The sequence below is a fragment of the Salvelinus fontinalis genome, chromosome 26 (genome assembly GCF_029448725.1).
Source record: "Salvelinus fontinalis isolate EN_2023a chromosome 26, ASM2944872v1, whole genome shotgun sequence".
NCBI classification, from domain to species: domain Eukaryota; kingdom Metazoa; phylum Chordata; class Actinopteri; order Salmoniformes; family Salmonidae; genus Salvelinus; species Salvelinus fontinalis.
Window position 1 is genome coordinate 34,060,865 of NC_074690.1, and position 20,557 is coordinate 34,081,421.

Consider the following 20,557-nt stretch of genomic DNA (forward strand, 5'->3'; position numbering starts at 1 on the left):
TGATCGTGAACTTCAGGAAACAGCAGAGGGAGCAACCCCCTATCCACATCGACGGGACAGTAGTGGAGAAGGTGGAACGTTTTAAGTTCCTCGGCGTACACATCACGGACAAACTGAAATGGTCCACCCACACAGACAGCGTAGTGAAGAAGGCGCAACAGCACCTCTTCAACCTCAGGAGGCTGAAGAAATTTGGCTTGTCACCAAAAACATTCAAACTTTTACAGATGCACTATCGAGAGCATCCTGTCGGGCTGTATCACCGCTTGGTATGGCAACTGCTCCGCCCACAACCGTAAGGCTCTCCAGAGGGTAGTGAGATCTGCACAACGCATCACCAGGGGCAAACTACCTGCCCTCCGATGTCACAGGAAGGCCAAAAAGATCATCAAGGACAACAACTACCCGAGCCACTGCCTGTTCACCCCGCTATCATCCAGAAGACGAGGTCAGTACAGGTGTATCAAAGCTGGGGCCGAGAGACTGAAAAACAGCTTAAAAAATGTATGTAATAAATGTATCACTGGTAACTTAAACAATGCCACTTTATATAATATTTACATACCCTACATTACTCATCTCATATGTATATACTGTACTCTATACCATCTACTGCATCTTGCCTATGCTGTTGGGCCATCGCTCATCCTTATATTTATATGTACATATTCTTATTGATTCCTTTACACTTGTGTGTAAAAGGTAGTTAGGAAATTGTTAGATTACTTGCTAGATATTACTGCACGGTCGGAACTAGAAACACAAGAATTTCGCTACACTAGCATTAACATCTGCTAACCATGTGTATGTGACCAATAAAATTTGATTTGGTATGACCAGCCCCCCCCACACACACACATAGCTTAGACTTTTAGAGGTTAAGCGGGATGAAAAGTCACCTTTTATCTTAATATTGCGCTTGATGTCTGTGTAGTAGCTAATTGGTTTCTCCCACTGCCAGGAATTAATTTTGGAGAGGGACCTTTGAAGTAACCCCAGTGAAGCCTTTGTTTGCCTTTTGTATTCTTCTATGGCAGATTTATGAATTCCCCTGTGGCCCCTTAATGAATGACTTCCAGTGCAGATTTAAAGCATTACATCAGCTTGGGGAGGAAATTCTCTCATTTCTACAATGTACTAACACACATGGACAGAGGAAACAAGCTACTGCAGCTCCTAGTAAAGCATATCTACAGTTGAAGTCGGAAGTTTACATACACTTAGGTTGGAGTCATTAAAGTTCGATATTTAAACACTACAAATGTCTTGTTAACGAACTATATTTTTTGCAAGTTGGTTAGGACATCTACTTTGTGCATGACACAAGTAATTTTTCCAACAATTGTTTACAGACAGATTATTTCACTTATAATTCACGGAATAACAATTCCAGTGGGTCAGAAGTTTACATACACTAAATTGACACTGCTTTTAAACAGTTTAGAAAATTCCAGAAAAGGATGTCATGGCTGTAGAAGCTTCTGATAGGCTAATTGACATAATTTTAGTAAGTTGGAGGTGTACCTGTGGATGTATTTCAAGGCCTACCTTCAAACTCAGTGCCTCTTTGCTTGACATCATGGGAAAATCAAAAGAAACCAGCCAAGTCCTCAGAAAAAAAAATTGTAGACCTCCACAAGTCTGGTTCATCCTTGGGAGCAATTTCCAAATGCCTGAAGGTACCATGTTCATCTGTACAAACAATAGTACGCAAGTATAAACACCATGGAACCACGCAGCCGTCATACCGCTCAGGAAGGAGACGCGTTCTGTCTCCTAGAGATTAATGTACCTTGGTGCGAAAAGCGCAAATCAATCCAAGAACAACAGCAAAGGACCTTGTGAAGATGCTAAAGGAAACAGGTACAAAATAATCTATATCCACAGTAAAACGAGTCCTATACCGACATAACCTGATAGGCCGCTCCGCAAGGAAGAAGCCACTGCTCCAAAACCGCCATAAAAAAACCAGACTACGGTTTGCAACTGCACATGGGGACAAAGATTGTACTTTTTGGAGAAATGTCCTCTAGTGTGATGAAACAAAAATAGAACTGTTTGACAATAATGACCATCGTTATGTTTGGAGAAAAAAGGGGGATGATTGCAAACTAAAGAACACCATCCCAACTGTGAAGTAAGGGGGTGGCAGCATCATGTTGTGGGGGTGCTTTGCTGCAGGAGGGACTGGTGCACTTAACAAAATAGATGGCATCATGAGAAGGGAAATGATGTGGATATATTGAAGCAACATCTCAAGACATCAATCAGGAAGTTTAAGCTTGGTCGCAAATGGGTCTTCCAAATGGACAATGACCCAAAGCATACTTCCAAAATTTTGGCAAAATGGCTTAAGGACAACAAAGTCAAGGTATTGGAGTGGCCATCTCAAATCCTTGACCTCAATCCTATAGAACATTTGTGGGCAGAACTATAAAAGCGTGTGCGAGCAAGGAGGCCAACAAACCGAACTCAGTTACACCCGCTCTGTCAGGAGGAATGGAACAAAATTTACCCAACTTTTTGTGGGAATCTTGTGGAACGCTACCCAAAACGTTTGACCCAAGTTAAACAATTTAAAGGCAATGCTACCAAATACTAATTGAGTGTGTGTAAACTTCTGGCCCACTGGGAATGTGATGAAAGAAATAAAAGAGGAATAAATCTTTCTCTCTACTATCTGACATTTCACATTCTTAAAATAAAGTGGTGATCCATTAAAATAACATAAAATTGATCAGAAATACTGTGTAGACATTGTTAATGTTGTAATTGACTATTGTATGTGGAAACGGCTGTTTTTTATGGAATATCTACATAGGGATACAGAGGCCCATTATCAGCAACCATCACTCCTGTGTTCACTGGCACGTTGTGTTAGCTAATCCAAGTTTATCATTTTAAAAAGGCTAATTGATCATTAGAAAACACTTTTGCAATTATGTTAGCACAGCTGAAAACTGTTGTTCTGATTAAAGAAGCTATAAAACTGTCCTTCTTTAGACTAGTTGAGTATCTGGAGCACTAGCATTGGTGGGTTCGATTACGGGCTCAAAATGGCCAGAAACAAATAAGTTTCTTCTGAAACTCGTCAGTCTATTCTTGTTCTGAACAATCAAGGCTATTCCATGCGAGAAATTGCCAAGAAACTGAAGATCTCGTACAACGCTGTGTACTACTCCCTTCACAGAACAGTGCAAACTGGCTCTAACTAGAATAGAAAGAGGATTGAGAGGCACCGGTGCACAACTGAGCAAGAGGACAAGTACATTAGTGTCTAGTTTGAGAAACAGATGCCTCAACTGGCAGCTTCATTAAATAGTACCCGCAAAACACCAGTCTCAACTCAGTGAAGAGGAGACTCTGGGATGCTGTCCTTCTAGGCAGAGTTGCAAAGAAAAAGCCATATCTCAGACTGGCCAATAAAAAGAAAAGATTAAGATGGACAAAAGAACACACATTGGACAGAGGAACTTTTCTGTTGTGTCCATACCATACATGCCCTTCAAAGTCAACTGTTTCTTGCCAACGCAAATGTTTCATTTATTGAGATAACGTATGGGTTCTAAGGATTTTAGTAATGTTATTCGCCACTTTCTCCTTCATGGGTCGACGCCCCACCTTCACGACCCCGGGAGCTTTACCTCTCTCCCTCATCCTCTCAACTGCAATCAACTAAGTTTCGCAGGCTACCAATATCAGCTGGTTCACCTTGGAGATTAGGTCCTCGTTTTCATCGGCTGGCAGTCCTGCAACTATGACAGACACGTCTTAGTGGAACTTAGTTGTTTTGGCTGCGCCTATTCTCCAAGATTCCTAGAATTCTACACGAGTCTGCAGATGTCCAACTACAAGAGCTATGTGGTCATGTAGCTGCTTGTTATTATTCTCCAGTTGAGTCAGCAAAACTGTAAGATTATCCTGGATGGCTTTATCCACGTAAGCTGTTAACTTTGCTATTCATTCCTTTTTCATTACGCAGCTTCATTTCATCCATCTTTGGATTGGCACTTTCTTTCTTTGATAAATTTTGCTCTATGCTTTTCTCACCAGTGCGTAGATTTCTACAGGAGTCCATATGTTTTAGCGGTTAAGTGATTCTATTATTGCCGTTGAAGTCAGCTAGCCAGCTACGTTTATAGCTAGGCTATCCAGCTAACTCGCCAAGCATTCCCCAACAAGTCTGTCAATTGACGATCTTTCACCCAAACGGGATTCAGACTTCAGCTGTCTCCGTTTATGGGCCGATCTCTGTGTTTTAAACTTTAAAAACGTTTAAATAAGTTGTTTGTTTTTTTTTGTTCGGGGGGGGGGGGGGGGGGGGGGTTGTCCTATCAAGAAGTACATTTACATTACATTTAAGTCATTTAGCAGACGCTCTTATCCAGAGCGACTTACAAGTAGATACATTCATACTTTTTTGTACTGGCCCCCCGTGGGAATCGAACCCACAATCCTGGCGTTGCAAAAGCCATGCTCTACCAACTGAGGCAGTGTTTTCATTGTATTTTACAGCCGATACATATAGATACACTCTTAGAAATAAAGGTGCCATCTAGAACCTAAAATGAGTCTTTGGCTGTCCCCATAGGGCACAGGTGTCAAACTCATTCCACGGAGGGCCGAGTGTCTGCGGGTTTTCGCTCCACCCTTGTACTTGATTGATGAATTAACATCACTAATTAGTTAGGAACTCCCCACACCTGGTTGTCTAGGGCTTTATTGAAAGGAAAGACCAAAAACCTGCAGACACAAGGCCCTCCGTGGAATGAGTTTGACACCCCTGCCATAGGGGAATCCTTTGAAGAACCCTTTTTGGTTCCAGCTAGAACCCTTTCCACAGAGGGTTCTACATGGAACATAAAAGAGTTCTACCTGGAACCAAAAAGGGTTCTACCTGGGGCTACCTTGCCAAACCATTCAATTGATAGTAGCATTCTATTCAATAACAAAAAAAGACAATAACAAGTAATAGATGTGTCCTGCAAAATGATATTGCTGAGTGCAAGGTCTTGTACCATTCAGAGACATCAGCATCAAGCCTATCTTGTCAGTCTGGACTCCATCATATCATCTTGGAAGTCTCCCAAGTGCTGTCTCCTTAAAGGTATCTGTGAACACATGCACACAGTCACGGTTCGATTACCAATGGCAGTTAGAATCTGTTTCATCAAAGATACTGGATCGTCTATTTCACACATACACAATCAATGGTAGTTATGATTAGCCTGGTGGAACCAACCGGATCCTTGCGTTCACCTTTCTATTTCAGATATCATAAAATGTGAAGAGAAATAGAATGGTGAACACAGCGATCAGGCTCGTTCATCAAGCTAAGTTATGCCTTGGAAATAAGCAACAAATAGTGGCAGTTTACATACACTGTTGTAGTCAGACATGAGTTAGCTAGTACCACCATAGCTGCATCCTTAGACATGTGGTGCACCTCAAAAGGCTAATGTGACTGTTTAGTCTAAATTAAACTAAATTATAGTGGCATGGAAACAAGATGACATTGCTGAAGTAGTCAAAAATTAGTAGGAAACAACTTTGCCATTTTATGATGTCGTCAAATTTCCATTAGAGAGATGGCAATGTTGCCATTAATGTAACTAGCAAAGTTAGTCAAAAATAGCTAGCAATGCTAATGTTAGCTAGCTACAATACAGTGTTCCCCTCAATTTTAGTTAGCTGGCAGAAGTTACACTGCCTCTAAAGTCAATCTGGTGACATCACAATCATGACAAGAGGTTCCTACTAATTATTTGCCTTCTTTTGAAATGTTATTCTGTTTCCAAACCAAATCTGAGTTGTATTGAAGTGTGAACATCAGCTATGCCATTGATGATAGTGATAACGATCAACAAAATATACATAACGCACACTGTGCCTACTGTAGCAGTCCTCTTCTCACCACAGGGACTTCCAAGGCCCTGTCTCTTTTATGCACATACTCGGATAATGAGTCAGTTTGTGTTCAACTTTTCCCTTCCAATCCAAAATCAAGAGATACTTAAAGCTAGCTGCCTTCCTCCTGCACTGAAATCCCAAAGGTCCTGCAGGGTGTGCTCACAAATAATTGCCATTTAGAGTCATGACAGGAAGTGGTTTGAAGCCAGCTACCTTTCAAAAGAGAGGAAAATAACCTCTTAACATATTCTGTAGATGTCATCTGAACGTGGGAGGGAGATATAAGCAGATGCATGCCAGTACAGTAGTCCCCAACCTGTTTTGAACACCTTTTATAGGATACAAAATGCTTCGGCACCCCTTACTTTTTCCTAATAATTTATTTAGTTGTAATGATCTCCATCTCATCTGATACATACTGTAAATCATACTTTGTCTATGAATTTAAAAAAAATGGATTAAATAGGGTTTATTTAAACTATTTCCATAGTTCCTTACTCATTATGGCTAAATTGTGTGTACCCCCTTAAAGAACGACTGCCCCTAAAAACCAACTAATCCCATTGAAAACGACCTATGTAGCATCGATATGAGTCAAACATTTATTTTAGTGTAAAATGTACTACAAAGTGTATGGGATAATAATGATAGAACCCTGTAAATTTTAATTTTGAAATTCGTGGTCACACATTGTGATTTGTGGTTCGTAAATGTGCAATTTTATTTTGCAAGCTTGTATCATAATGTGTGAAAAATGTAACAGTCGCAAACATGTAACTTGACATTTGAATACATTCAATAAGATTTGCAAGCATCATTTATTTTCAGAATTATTACAAGTCTATTTACGACTATGAATATTCTGCTGCGAAGCAAAAAATACACTTCAAGATTGTATCTGCGCACGCTTGGAGTTATGTAACTGTTGTCACGTTACCAAGAGTTACCAAGTGTGTAGAACGTTTTGTACATTTGTAGAAAGAGATTCACACGTTTAAAAAAATTGACTGAGCAACGTTGCGGGCAGGACCTTTTACTCCTGACCAATCAGCCAAAACAACCGCCGCCTATTGCTGCAACCATTGGCCGGATTGTTCCATCAATCAAATCTCAGGAAGTAGTTTGAAGAGGAGAAGGGAAGTCATTTCTACAAAGTAACTAGAATAAAATGATCTACCTGAAGGTAATCTCTTTTATATGTGTACATATTTTTTTGTTGTAAAAATGCATGGCAGTAGTTTGTTTATGTGAAATATAAATAGTACATTTCAGATTAACTCCATTGACAGCAGCTAAATTAACGTTAGCTACCTGGCTTCTGACATTCATCCTAGCTTTACTATCAACTGGCTAGCTATATCAGGCAGCTTTAGATGCGAGGTGGAAACAAATATATGTGGTAGTTAACCATCTTATTGATAAAGGTCATATAAATGCCATTAGCTAGCTGTCAACATGTAGCTAGCTACCTAAATTGAAACTGCTGGGGGGAAAACTCCCACCATAATCATAGTAGTTTGGTTTCTAAGAAAGCAATACTATATATTTGCTAGCTAACGTTATATATTAAAGACTTGTTACTGACCTTTGAAGACAATTGTCAAACTACTTCGTTTCAATGCCTGTTTTTGATTAATTGGTGACTGAAAAGTTGGCAAGAAAAATGCCCATCCTGCAAATAGGCTGTATTGTTTTGATATCATTTGGCTGAATAGGCTTGTGAACAGTTACATGAGTGTTTAATTAGCCTAGTTAGCCAAATTACTGACTGACTAGGCTTATTGTTATTCAGGTTTTTGTTGTTATTGCATTTCAGGTGGAGAGGGAGTAAGATCACTAGAAAGCAGAAAGCTGCCAGACAACCACAGGACCCAAGAGGTATTACAGTCAATGCTTATGAACTGGATATTGTATGTGAATTGCCCATTTATATCAATGAAACTAACAAAATGGTTGGCTTGTGCAGCAACATGTGCAGTAAATGCTAACATGGCTTTGGTGATGAAAGGTACATCATGTATATACTGTCATCTCCCAATCAGACCTCTACATGCTGTAACATGGGCCCGGATGGTGAGGCACAACTGCTTCCAACTGCCTTACTGAATATTGGGGCCTTCAATGGTACCTGACATTGCAGTAAGAGTCTCTTCATCTCTTTCTCATAGCCATTTAACATGTCATCATGTGTTTTAAGTAACCACCCATTCATCCAAACTGCTACACACATACGAACTGACTCATATTCACATGTCTATTTGTCCTATTCTTCAGGCTTTTCTGGGATATATATTTTAGTTGGCACACCTTTGTGATATCTTATATACATGAATAAAAATGTATTCACCCTGGACATGAGGCTCCAGTTCGACAATGCATGCTTCCAGCAGGATGCACAGACAACTATGGTTTGCATGCCCTGCTGTAGGGCCCTACCGTGCGGAATAGGTGGTTGTAGTTCATTGGTCCCCACTGGTGGTAAGTAAAGCGGTAGCTAGACCATAGACTGCTGGTTATGTATCTTGTTATGTATATTTTGTTGATCGTTATCACTATCATCAATGGCATAGCTGATGTGCACTCTTCAATACAACTCAGATTTGGTTTGGAAACAGAATAACATTTCAAAAGAAGGCAAATAATTAGTAGGAACCTCTTGTCATGATTGTGATGTCGCCAGATTGACTTTAGAGGCAGTGTAATTTCTGCCAGCTAACTAAAATTGAGGGGAACACTGTATTGTAGCTAGCTAACATTAGCATTGCTAGCTATTTTTGACTAACTTTGCTAGTTACATTAATGGCAACATTGCCATCTCTCTAATGGAAATTTGACGACATCATAAAATGGCAAAGTTGTTTCCTACTAATTTTTGACTACTTCAGCAATGTCATCTTGTTTCCATGCCACTATAATTTAGTTTAATTTAGACTAAACAGTCACATTAGCCTTTTGAGGTGCACCACATGTCTAAGGATGCAGCTATGGTGGTACTAGCTAACTCATGTCTGACTACAACAGTGTATGTAAACTGCCACTATTTGTTGCTTATTTCCAAGGCATAACTTAGCTTGATGAACGAGCCTGATCGCTGTGTTCACCATTCTATTTCTCTTCACATTTTATGATATCTGAAGTGAAATAGAAAGGTGAACGCAAGGATCCGGTTGGTTCAACCAGGCTAATCATAACTACCATTGATTGTGTATGTGTGAAATAGACGATCCAGTATCTTTGATGAGGGGCCAGGAGCTGATCTACGCTGCTATGCCCATAAATGTGGCTCTGGCAAAGACCTCACCTCTTGCCTGCTCACCAACAGTTGTCGATGGGGAGAATAAAATGAGGTAGATTTAGTCTGACCTGATCAAACTTCAACATAGAGTAGATGATTTCTGACAAAAAAACAGATTCTAACTGCCATTGGTAATCGAACCGTGACTGTGTGCATGTGTTCACAGACACCTTTATGGAGACAGCACTTGGGAGACTTCAAAAATGATATGATGGCATCCAGACTGACAAGACAGGCTTGATGCTGATGTCTCTGATTGGTTCAAGACCTTGCACTCAGCAATATAATTATACAGGACACATCTATTACTTGTTATTGTCTTTATTTGTTATTGAATAGAATGCTACTATCAATTGAATGGTTTGGCAAGGTAGCCCCAGGTAGAACCGTTTTTGGTTCCAGGTAGAACCCTCTGTGGAAAGGTTTCTAGCTGGAACCAAAAAGGGTTCTTCAAAGGATTCCCCTATGGGGACAGCCAAAGAATCATTTTAGGTTCTAGATCGCACCTTTATTTCTTAGAGTGTATCTATCTGTATCGGCTGTAAATGACAATAAAAACGCTGCTACTTCTTTATCGGACAAAACTCCCCCCCCCCCCAAAAAAAAAATATTTAAATGTTTTTAAAGTTTAAAACACAGAGATCGGCCCATAAACGGATGCAGCTGATGTCTGAATCCCGTTTGGGTGAAAGATCGTCAATTGGCAGACTTGTTGGGGAATGCTTGGCGAGTTAGCTGGTTAGCCTAGCTATAAACGTAGCTGGCTAGCTAACTTCAACGGCAATAACAGAAACACTTAACCGCTAAAATATATGGACTCCTGTAGAAATCTATCTAGTGGTGAGAAAAGCATAGAGCAAAATGTATCAAAGAAAGAAAGTGCCAATCCAGATGGATGAAATGAAGCTGCGTAATGAAAAAGGAATGAATAGCAAAGTTAACAGCTTACGTGGATAAAGCCATCCAGGATAATCTTACAGTTTTGCTGACTCAACTGGAGAATAATAACAAGCAGTTACATGACCACATAGCTCTTGTAGTTGGACATCTGCAGACTCGTGTAGAATTCTAGGAATCTTGGAGAATAGGCGCAGCCAAAACAACTAAGTTCCACTAAGACGTGTCTGTCATAGTTGCACGACTGCCAGCCAATGAAAACGAGGACCTAATCTCCAAGGTGAACCAGCTGATATTGGTAGGCTGCGAAACAGAGTTGATTGCAGTTGAGAGGATGAGGGAGAGAGGTAAAGCTCCCGGGGTCGTGAAGGTGGGGTGTCAACCCATGAAGGAGAAAATGGTGAATAACATTACTAAAATCCTTAGAACACATACGTTATCTCAATAAATGAAACATTTTTGTTGGCAAGAAACTATTGATTTTGAAGGGCATGTATGGTATGGACACAACAAAAAAGTTCCTCTGTCCAATGTCTGTGTTCTTTTGTTCATCTTAATCTTTTCTTTTTATTGGCCAGTCTGAGATATGGCTTTTTCTTTGCAACTCTGCCTAGAAGGCCAGCATCCCGGAGTCTCCTCTTCACTGAGTTGAGACTGGTGTTTTGCGGGTACTATTTAATGAAGCTGCCAGTTGAGGCATCTGTTTCTCAAACTAGACACTCTAACGTACTTGTCCTCTTGCTCAGTTTTGCACCGGTGCCTCCCAATCCTCTTTCTCTTCTGGTTAGAGCCAGTTTGCACTGTTCTGTGAAGGGAGTAGTACACAGCACTGTACGAGATCTTCAGTTTCTTGGCAATTTCTCACATGGAATCGCCTTGATTTCTCAGAACAAGAATAGACTGACGAGTTTCAGAAGAAACTTATTTGTTTCTGGCCATTTTGAGCCCGTAATCGGACCCACATGCTGATGCTCCAGATACTCAACTAGCCTAAAGAAGGCCAGTTTTATAGCTTCTTTAATCAGGACAACAGTTTTCAGCTGTGCTAACATAATTGCAAAAGTGTTTTCTAATGATCAATTAGCCTTTTAAAATTATAAACTTGGATTAGCTAACACAACGTGCCATTGAACACAGGAGTGATGGTTGCTTATAATGGGCCTCTGTACCCCTATGTAGATAAAGAATCACCCGTTTCCAGAAACAATAGTCACTTACAACATTAACAATGTCTACACTGTATTTCTGATCAATTTGATGTTATTTTAATGGACAAAAATAAGGACATTCTAAGTGACCCCAAACTTTTGAACGCTAGTGCATATTACGCTACTTTCGATGATGTGGACAGTATGTGTTACTACATTACACAAGCTGATGTTTTGATCACATATAATTACACATCCATTTTACCTCCGATTGGTGGTGGTATAAAAGTTTATGGTCAACACGATGACACAAGATACATTTCTTTAAAAATATCTATCTTTGGTTTTGTGCTGTTGATTGTGTCATGTGCTGGGGGTTGCAGGACTTAGTACGCAGCTATCATTTACTTTCTCAATGGAATGGAAAACTCTGGGCGGTCTCTCCATAAAAGTTGCTAGCCACGCACCAATACAAGGATTTGAAAATCAAACTATCACTTAAATAGCAGCCAACCTTTGTCACTGTTGATATCCTATGGAGTTCTTTGAAGTTAACTAACAGATAAAGTAGTTTGTTCCCTTTTCTGTGATTGCAGCTTCCCGGAATCAACATTCGCCATTTCAAAATATAGATGGAAGCCTTCTACAAATTCATCGTACCAACCATGTATAGGTTATTCCAAGTTTTTGTGTGGCCTTTGAATAGTGTTAGTTTAAACAGCACTACAACCCAAACGTCAAACCAAATACAAGTAAAATGATTACTATTGCTGCACATGTACAGTTGAAGTCAGAAGTTTACATACACCTTAGCCAAATACATTCAAACTCAGTTTTTCACAATTCCTGACATTTAATCCTAGTAAAAATTCCCAGTCTTAGGTCAGTTAGGATCACCACTTTATTTTAAGAATGTGAAATGTCAGAATAATAGTAGAGAGAAGGATTTATTCCTCTTTAATTTCTTTCATCACATTCCCAGTGGGCCAGAAGTTTCCATGTACTCAATTAGTATTTGGTAGCATTGCCTTTAAATTGTTAAACTTGGGTCAAATGTTTCGGGGAGCATTCCACAAGCTTCCCATAATAAGTTGGGTGAATTTTGGCCCATTCCTCCTGACAGAGCTGGTGTAACTGAGTCAGGTTCGTAGGTCTCCTTGTTCGTACATGCTTTTTCAGTTCTGCCTACAAATGTTCTATAGGATTGAGGTCAGGGCTTTGTGATGGCCACTCCAATACCTTGACTTTGTTGTCCTTAAGCCATTTTGCCACAACTTTGGAAGAATGCTTGGGGTCATTGTCCATTTGGAAGACCCATTTACGACCAAGCTTTAACTTCCTGGCATGTCTTGAGATGTTGCTTCAATATATCCACATCATTTCCCTTCTCATGATGCAATCTATTTTGTGAAGTGCACCAGTCCCTCCTGCAGCAAAGCACCCCCACAACATGATGCTGCCACCCCCTTGATTCACAGTTGGGATGGTGTCCAGAGGACATTTCTCCAAAGTACGATCTTTGTCCCCATGTGCAGTTGCAAACCTTAGTCTGGCTTTTTTGTGGCGGTTTTGAAGCAGTGGCTTCTTCCTTGCTTAGTGGCCTTTCAGGTTATGTCGATATAGGACTCGTTTTACTGTGAATATAGATTATTTTGTACCTGTTTCCTCTAGCATCTTCACAAGGTCCTTTGCTGTTGTTCTGGGATTGATTTGCGCTTTTCGCACCAAGGTACATTAATCTCTAGGAGACAGAATGCGTCTCCTTCCTGAGCGGTATGATGGCTGCGTGGTTCCATGGTGTTTATACTTGCGTACTATTGTTTGTACAGATGAACGTGGTACCTTCAGGCATTTGGAAATTGCTCCCAAGGATGAACCAGACTTGTGGAGGTCTACAATTTTTTTTTGAAGTCTTGGCTGATTTCTTTGGATTTTCCCATGATGGGAAACACCTCCAATTTACTCAATGATGTCAATTAGCCTATCAGAAGCTTCTAAAGCACAGGTGTCAAACTCATTCCACGGGGGGCCGAGTGTCTGCGGGTTTTCGCTCCTCCCTTATACTTGATTGATGAATTAACATCACTAATTAGTTAGGAACTCCCCACACCTGGTTGTCTAGGGCTTTATTGAAAGGAAAAAACAAAAACCTGCAGACACTAGGCCCTCCGTGGAATGAGTTTGACACCCCTGTTCTAAAGCCATGACATCATTTCTGGAATTTTCCAAGCTGTTTAAAGGCACAGTCAACTTAGTGTATGTACACTTCTGACCCACTGGAATTGTGATACAGTGAAATCTGTCTGTAAACAATTATTGGAAAAATGACTTGTGTCATGCAGGAAGTAGATGTCCTAACCGACTTGCCAAAAGTATAGTTTGTTAACAGGAAATTTGTGGAGTGGTTGAAAACTAATTTTATTGACTCCAACCTAAGTGTATGTAAACTTCCGACTTCAACTGTATGTGTAGATGTTTATATTTTCTATATATCACAAACTGTTTCTACGTACTAGTTATTTATTTGGACACTTTAAAACTGTGTTTTGACATTGGGCAACATGTATTTATCTTAAAAGCATAATTTTCAACTTAAGTTCAATTTATATTCTTAAAACTTAACATTAATTTCCAATGGTATTGAACTTACTCATGTAAAAACTACTGAATGAGTCCAAACATTTGCTGTGATTTATTTATTTTAATTGTATAACCAAAAATCACCAAAAGAGGTTTTCTCTGCCTACTCAAGGTTTCCCCTTTTCAATTTGTAATTGTAATTCAGTATTGTAGAGAGGCAGTTTGTAAGGAGTCTTTCTCCTGATGATGGTGACATTGGGTTCTTCTACAAAACTGGTGAGAGGGTAATTATCATGTTAGGAATAGAGAGACAGATTTAGGACCTTTCCCTCATTATTCAAATGACCTTTAAGCATAATGAAAATGGCAGCCTTATATCTTGCTTATAGTATGAGCTCAGTCAGATACAGATACTGGGTCTGCCTGACATTTCCATCGCATGGCCGGGATACATAGCGGATGATGAGAAGGGGCACGTAGTCTCCGAAGAGATTAGTTACCTCCACACCTGTGAAAGCAGCTCTGCTCCGGCTTCCCTCCCTTGCGCCGCTGAAAGAGGCAGGGTATTTGTAACGTATACCCCGGGAGTCAGATAGCAGGTGCAGAAGGTGAGTTTAATACAGAACAGATACAGAAGAACAAACATGGAATGTGTACTGAATGTGAGAAAAATCCAATAACACCGAAGGACTGATGACAACTGAGGGCTAAATAAAGGGGGACTAATCAGGGTCGTGATGAAGTCCAGGTGTGTCTAATAATGGGTCCCAGGTGTGCGTAATGAAATGTTGCCAGGACCGGTAGTTAGGAGACTTGCGACGTTGAGCGCCAGAGCGGGAGTAGACTTGACAGCCCCCCACAGCACGGCTGCAGGGGGACGCCGGCCCCGAGGGCGAGGAGCAGGCCAGACCGGATGGCTAAGGTGGAAATCTCGGATGAATTTGGGATCTAGAATTGTCCACTGGAACCCAACACCACTCTGGACGGTACCCCTCCCAGTCCACCAGGTACTGGAGCCAACCCCCACGACGTCGGGAGTCCAGGAGGGATCTGACGGCATCGGCGAGGCTTCCCTCGATTTTCAGGGGAGGTAGAGGGGTGTCATGGAGGATGGGGGACCATCATCCAGGGGACCAGGAACCACCAGCCTGAGGAGGGAAATGTGAAAATAGGGTGAGATCCAGTAGTTAGTGGGTAGCTGTAATCAGTAACTTATCTCATTGGGACTTTGAATGGCCCCATAAAACGTGGGCTTAGCTTCCGGCAGGTGGGCAGGAGGTTCCTGGTGGAGAGCCAGACGCGGGAGCCTCACTGTGGTGTTGGTCCACCTGCTCAATCTGGTGGAGTACGGCGCGTTAGAGCCTCATATGGGCAGCATTCCAAACCTCCTCTGCCAAACTACTCGTGCACCGCAGGAGCTTCGGTCTGGCTTGGGGTTCATGGATCCAGGTCTGGCTGGTAACCCAGGACGCACTGGAAGGGAGACAGCCTGGTGGAGGAGTGACAAAGTGAGTTCTGGGCATGCAATGCCTAGGGAAGGATCCGGGCCCACTCCCCCTGCCAGTCCTGCCAGTGACTCCTAAGGGACCTCCCCAGCTCTTGGTTGGTCCTCTCTACCTGCCCGTTAGACTGATGCCAGTACCTGGATGTGAAGCTGACCGTGACCCCCTGCTTCTCCGCGAAGGCTCTCCATACCCGCGACGTGAATAGGGAACCATGGTCGGAGATGATGTCCTCCGTAAGGCCATAGTGTCAGAAGACCTGCTGGAACAGTAGCGACATGGACAGCGGTAGGGAGACCATAGAGAGGGATAAAACGGAAAGATTGAGAATTTGTCCACAACAACCATAACAGCGGTGAAACCATCAGATGGGGGATGGTCAGTAACAAAATCAATGGACACATGGGACCAAGGCCGCTGAGGCACAGGAAGGGGAAGGAGTTTCCCTACTGGAGCGTGCCAGGGAGATTTGGATTGGGTACCTATAGAGCATGAGTTGACATAGTGGGCGATGTCCTGTGCCAAGGTGGACCACCATTACTTCTCAGAGGGGTGATGAAGAAGGCAAGGCTTTTCTGGTGCATGGGTCCAACAGTGAGGGTGAGTGGTGCGGTGATGTGTGTAATTGTGCTGGATCCCAATGGTCAAGTATCTAGGGCTTGGAAAGGAAAAGGAGAGCGGGTATGAGGTTAAGTTCAGGGAGGAGTCGAGTGCCTGGAATGCTTGCGCCTACCCTGGGAGACGGAAGGCCACAGGACTGCCCTAATGCGCTAGTGGACTCCGGGTTAGGGCGCACCGGACACCGCTGAAGCTGGTGCCCCTCCTGGCCACAATAGGGACAGAGCCCCAGCTGTCTCCAACGATGGCGCTCTGCCGCGGAGAGGCGTATAGTCCCTACTTCTATGGGTTCAGGCTCTGCCTCAGGATAGCCAAAGGAGGTAGGCGATTGGCGAGGTGGACACCGGTCCTGCCGAATAAGGTTATCCACACGGATGGCCAGCGAGATGAGTGTCCAAGGATATGTTGTCATCCCGACATGCCAACTCCATCTATACCTCCTCGCATAGTCCACTGCGTAATAAAGTATGGAGCGCCAGCTTATTACATCCGCTGGAGGCCGCCACAGTCCGAAAGGTGAGGGTGTACTCCAGCGGTCTGGGCACCCTGCCGGTGCTGGAAAAGTCTCTCACCTCCCTCTCTGCCCTCTGGAGGATGGTTGAAGACCACCCTGAACAGAACCTCTCATAGGAACCCAGCTCCTCCTCTCCTCTCCCGTGGCAACCTTGGACCTCTCAGTGGTGGGGGCTCCCGTCTGAAAGGCAAAATAGAGGGAGCACTGTAGTAGGAAGCCACGATAATTTGATGGACTGACGTCATATTTTTCCAAAAGAGACAGCCGGGCATTGCTGACCTGGGTGGATGGCTGGGTAGGCTGGGGGACAGGCTCTCTGTGACGACCTGTGGTAGGAGGCCCTCTGATAGGTGTATGGGGGCCTCGCAGGTGGGGTTGAGGCGGTGGAAAACGCGGAAAAGACCTAGTTTCGCTAGCTCGTCGTGGTGTTGATGGAATAGAAGACCTTATTCAGTAACCGTCTGGAAGAGGGTTGAATCTGCTGCTGCTTCCATATTGTGAGGTGTTATTCTGTAACGTATACGTAACGTATATAGGACTGATGACAACTGAGGGCTAAATAAAGGGGGTGTAATCAGGGTAGTGATGAAGTCCAGGTGTGTCTAATAATGGGGCACAGGTGTGCGAAATGAAAGGTTGCCAGGAGTGGTAGTTAGTAGACTGGCGACATCGAGCTCCAGAGCGGGAGTAGATGTGACAGTATTAACCATGCACCTATAGCTAACTTCTAGTATAAGAATATTTCAAAGATAAATACACAATGCAGAGGACGAGAGATCAATAGAGTACTAGCGATCAATGGACATAGTGGTTTTTCTGTAATATCAATGGGTCAGAGACATGGGAGGAATTTCAGTCCGGGACTCATAGCTACATGGCAAGTTCTCATTGGTCCAAATTGTTTATATGTTGAACCTGAAATAGGATACTTGTTATTTGGCCATTGGCCCAGTTTTATTGCAAGGAATTCTAATTGGTCATCCACAGGCTAGGGCTGGGTTATAAAACTACATCCTGTCCCTATGTTCTGTGGATAGAATCACAGGAGAAAATCACCGAGGAGAATCACTGAGGACAGGGGAGCATGAACATCTACCATCTACCTCCCCGCATGATTTGTTCTATTTGAATAAACCTATTTTCCTCACACTGATTTGATTTGGGGTCTGTGTTATTGAGGAGTAACATCAACTGCTAACACTTGGTGCCGTGATCCAAATGAATTGGTCGTGAAAAACAACAAGAAAACTCATCAACTGTGTGTTGATCCAGAAGGAAGAGAGAAGGCTGAGCGCAACCCACTTTGGGAGTCAACTTTTAATCTCCTGATTGATGGCATAAGTGCTGGGTGAGTCTAGACCAATTATAATTTTAAAAGAACCAAATCAGGTTAAAATTAGTGCATGCAATGAGTGATACGTATCTGTGATGTATAGGGGTTCAAGTCCACTATTAAAGGTTTGAGTCCTTTTCTTAAATCCCTATCAGTTAAAATAAGCCATTTATATTTGGGTTAAATAAATATATAAACATAGATATATATTATACAACTTTTGAAATTAATGTAATGCCATTGTTAAGTGAGAACCACTTTGGAAAAGGGTGGATAAGCTCCTCCGGATGTGAGCATGAAAGAGATTTTAAATTCACAGTCTAGTGATATGAAGAACCATTTGTGTAGTGTGTAGACGAGATTAATAAAGAAATATTCCGTCATTGTTGACAAAGATGAAATATGGAATCTACATATACAAAAAGCTTGGGGAAAAATACAGAGAATGTCTAACTCGTTGACAAAAACAAGATGGTCTTTAACTCTATTAGCCGAAGTAAGGAAGAGTGATGAGAAATTGTGTCTTGATAACCGTGACAGGACATTGAATAGAGATAAAGTTTGAGGGCTCTTGGTGAACAGATAAAAACCTTGAAAAGCGAAATTCAACAATTACAGGAGGCAAGGGTGGCAGACTTGACCCCCACCTGTGGACCCTTTGTTCCCTCAATCTACCCTCACACTGAGTTGCGCAAGGATGATCGGGTTTCAAGCATCTTGTCAGCATTGCCAGGCTTTGAGTAAACAGATTATGACACCGGTGACGAACACTGTCTTAGGCCAACCAGAACACAGGTTGTAAAAGGTAGTACAGTAATCACACATAAATCACCATATCCAAAACAGTTGGATGAATGGTCAAACACGTTTAAACATCACGAAACGTGGGTTTGAAAACATGGGAACATTTGAAGCATTATGAGAAACTACAATCTACGTCCTTATGAAGGGTTACAGTTAATAGCCTTTGTTTGGAACAACCGTGAACATGGTGTACTAGAAGAGAAGGTTTATAGAGCTGTGGAAGGTGAAGAGCAAGGTGTGGCTGATGGACAGAGAGCCATACATGTTTTACTTAAGGGTTTGACCAATGCAACCACCAATTGTGGAGAGAGAAACAAATGTGTTCAAAATAAATGTTTGTTGAATTTGAAGAAAGGTTTAGAGCAGAGGTGGTTAGACACAGTGGGTTACCCGACATGGAAGGTGAAGATACACTCAAGTCCTCCAAAAATGGGGTAATCACCAAGTTTTTTTTTGCGAAAAACTTTTGTTTCCACAACTAATGACTGGGAGAGATGAAACTATGGCGACATCATCGACAGGTTGTCACGACTGGACAGAGACATCAATCAACATAATAAACCGGCTGTTATCGGAGTTGTGCAGATTCTGAGTGAAACCAACAACATTATTCGTTCAGCAAAAGAGAAACCTGGTGTATGTCATTATTGCGTGATTTCTGGTCACTGGCAACAAGAATGTCGGAAAAGAAAACGTGTTCTTATGAGGAATGGCCAGGAGAAGCAGGGTCTGTCTAAGGGAAAATGGAATCAAGACAACAGTCCCAACGACACAATGCTGGTGCAGAAATTTAAGAAGCTCTCTCCGGCTCAGCAGCAGAGTCTGCTGGATGTTGTGGAGGTAAACTAATAGACCCCTTCTTACGTCCCATCTCAGCTGGTGTACACATGAAATCGGATGGAATATATGTAAACATGATGGTTAACAAATTTGCGGTAGATTTTTTTAGTAGATACGGGTGCTGAAGTCACTGTATTGCCCATATCTTATGCAAAACATATATGTTTTAAGTACACGGGCAAGAAGATGAGAGCAACAGGATATGAAATAGACCAAACCATTATCAATTTCTTTTGGTCCAATGAAGATTGATGCAGGGGTGTGGATAGGCTCATTTGAACAACCTATTTTAGGCCTTGATGTTATTATGCAATTTGACTCTACATTGAACATGTCTGAAGGAAAGGTTACGTGGCAAATTAGACAACTGCAGGGATCTACAGTTCAGAACCATCTTATTAGGAATATGAAGAAAAATGAGTGTGCAACTTTGGATATGGAACCAGTGTGCTTGACAGTTGTTGCCCCACCTTGCACAAAACAATATCCCATTAGCAAGGAAGCTATGGGCACTGCTAAAGTAGTGATTAAAGATCTATGGGACATGGGTATTGTTGTAAAGACACATTCTGCCTCTAATAGCCCAGTATGGCCAGTGAAAAAAATACAAGAATGAAAATGACACCATCTCCAAGCTCACTCCACTGGTGGCTGACACTTCAACCATTTGTTCCTCATTGTCACCTGCTCACTCTGTGTTCTCAGTCATTAATATGGCTAATGGGTTCTGGTCTGTACCCTTACATCCAGAGGTTCGTTCATGGCTTGCTTTGTCTGTGGATGGTTAACAGTATTAGTTGACTAGGACTCCTATGGGCCTTCATAATAGTCCTTCGATTTACCATCAGGCATTGCGGAGACATCTCCAAGATCTCCCTAAGATGTCCTCTGTTGTCATACAATATGTTGATGATGTATTGTTGGCCTCAGAAGATGAGGAAACACATGCTAAAATCACTGTTAGGCCGCTTGCATGCCAAAGGCCATAAAGCTAGCCCTAAGAAGGCCCCAATCACAGGTTATCTACCTTGGTCAACTGGTGTCACGGGGAAAAGGAGAGATGACACAAAGTCGTACGGCTGCCATACAAGCTGCAAAGGAGCCCAATACTATTAA

General features: G+C 42.1%; 1 protein-coding gene and 1 long non-coding RNA gene across 3 annotated transcripts in view; both read left to right on the forward strand.

Annotated features, from left to right (window-relative positions):
* Positions 1–20,557, forward strand: part of LOC129824159 (acid-sensing ion channel 1C-like) — a 196,138-nt gene that overhangs the window by 114,483 nt on the left and 61,098 nt on the right. The window lies entirely within an intron of this gene.
* Positions 6,770–9,779, forward strand: LOC129824161 (uncharacterized). 2 transcript variants are annotated; one of them, XR_008754720.1, is made up of 6 exons: positions 6,807–7,093; positions 7,727–7,788; positions 7,953–8,049; positions 8,185–8,388; positions 9,131–9,257; positions 9,372–9,779. It is a non-coding gene; the product is annotated as an uncharacterized LOC129824161 (long non-coding RNA). The 2 variants fall into 2 exon arrangements; XR_008754719.1 differs by having other exon boundaries at positions 6,770–7,093; positions 8,185–9,257.